Here is a 2031-nt window from a genome sequence, read left to right on the forward strand (position 1 = left end):
GGTAATTACTTACATAAAGTATTGAAGAATTGTATTGAAGTATTGCGAAGAAGCCACTGTACCATTTAAAACACAGCTGGCCTTCTTGAAACAGCTTTAGCAACAAAGACACACTTAAGCCTATGTTTCTCTTCTACACGCCTATCATGATCTCTGGATTCTTAAATCCGTAGAACAAGTTATGTTTTTCTTCTTCTCTTTAGTATGAGATCAACACAGATCCTACCCTAGAAGGTGAGATTATCAGTCAGTATGTGTATCGTCCGAAGTTGCTGGTTTATGATGAAGACTGTCAAACCCTTTGCAAGATAATAGAAAAGTAAGATTTTTGTATCAAAGTGCATTTTGCATTGTGTTTTAAGAAATACTAACATCTGACAGATTTATATTACCGTTTGTCTTCAAATGGTCTTTTTAATGTGATTTGCATGACAGTATTTACTGGAAGCTTTGCATACTTTCATAAGAAAAGATATTGATGATTTCTGCCTCATTTAAGTTAAGGTTAGAGAATCCAAATAACCCTGACATTTCTCCTTTCCTTTTGTTCCCCACTTTTAAGTATAGGTGAGACACAGCAGATTTGATCCATTACCAAGGGGCTCTTTAATTATTTTTATTTAAAACTATTGTATTCCATATGTATTCAGTATATTCCAGGGTGGGGAACATGTTGGACAGAACCAATAACATTTATTTGATATTATAAGTTCGACAGGTTCATGTCAGAACAGGCAGCATATGGAAGGACAGTGCTGCAGTAGTTCAATGAGAGCATATGTAGCCACCTTAATATAGGGGCTTGTGGAAGTCCCATTGCTGGTGGAGCTCTGTGCCATCCTGAAAATGAGGGGTTGTACTCACCATGAATTTTCATTATGGGATAACAGGAGGAGCAATCCACACTCACTCTTGGGGTGTTGAGGTTAGGGGTAGAGTAGCCAGGGCAGGTTGAAATAAACTGGCAGGGAAGGGAAGGAGTCCAAATGGATATAACTGGGGGGGGGGGAGGGCTCTTGCATCGTTGGTTAGCGCATGGTCTTTAACCCATTGCTGGTGGATTGCTCCTCCTGCCATCCCAGAACGACAGTTCAAGATGATTGCAACCCCTCATTCTATCATGCTACATGTTCAATTTGTATGCAAAAAATATACGAAGAGCAGGCTTGGACTCAGAGAAATAAGAGTGAAGATAGGAAGAAGGTACATCAGAAATCTAAGCTATGTGAATGATGCCATACTACTAGCAGAAAATGTCATAGATTTGGAACAGTTACTAAGGAAAGCCAAAATAGAAAGAGCAAAAGCAGGCTTACTGATGAACATAAAGAAAAATAATGACTATAGAGGAGCTACATAAATTCAACCTAGAAAATGAGGAAATAGAAATAGTAAATGAGTTCTCATACATACGAACAAACACTGATCAGAATGGAGACTGCAGTCAAGAAATAATAAGACTTAGGAATGGGAAGGGCAGCCATGAAAGAACTAGACAAGAGTCTAAAATGTAAAGATATACAATTGAGCACTTAATTTAAGATCATCCAAACCATTGTATTTTCCTTCACCATGTACATACGCAAGAGCTGGACAGTGAATAAAGCCAACAGAAAGAAAATAAACTCATTTGAGCTGTAGTGCTGAAGAAAAGTGCTGAAGATACTTTGTATAGCCAAAAAAGACAAACAAATGGGTCCCAGAACAGATCAAGCGAGACCTAGCCAAGATGATGAAACTGAGGCTGTTGTACTTTGGCCACATCATGAGAAGGCATGATTCATTAGAAAAGTCTATAATGCTAGGAAAAGTAGAGGGAAGCAGAAAGAGAGGAAGACGGGATGCCAGATGGGTAGACGCAATCAGGGAGGCCACGGGCCTGATCCTGCAGTACCTAAACAGCAGTTGACAATAGGGAGAATTAGAGATGTCTAAACATATGTTTATTTGTTAACTATATACTCTGGCTTTTGGCAGTAAATATATTTAGTAAATAAAATGATACTCAAGATATCTGACAGCAAGAAGCAA

Source organism: Sceloporus undulatus, chromosome 1, assembly GCF_019175285.1.
Source record: "Sceloporus undulatus isolate JIND9_A2432 ecotype Alabama chromosome 1, SceUnd_v1.1, whole genome shotgun sequence".
Lineage (NCBI taxonomy): Eukaryota > Metazoa > Chordata > Lepidosauria > Squamata > Phrynosomatidae > Sceloporus > Sceloporus undulatus.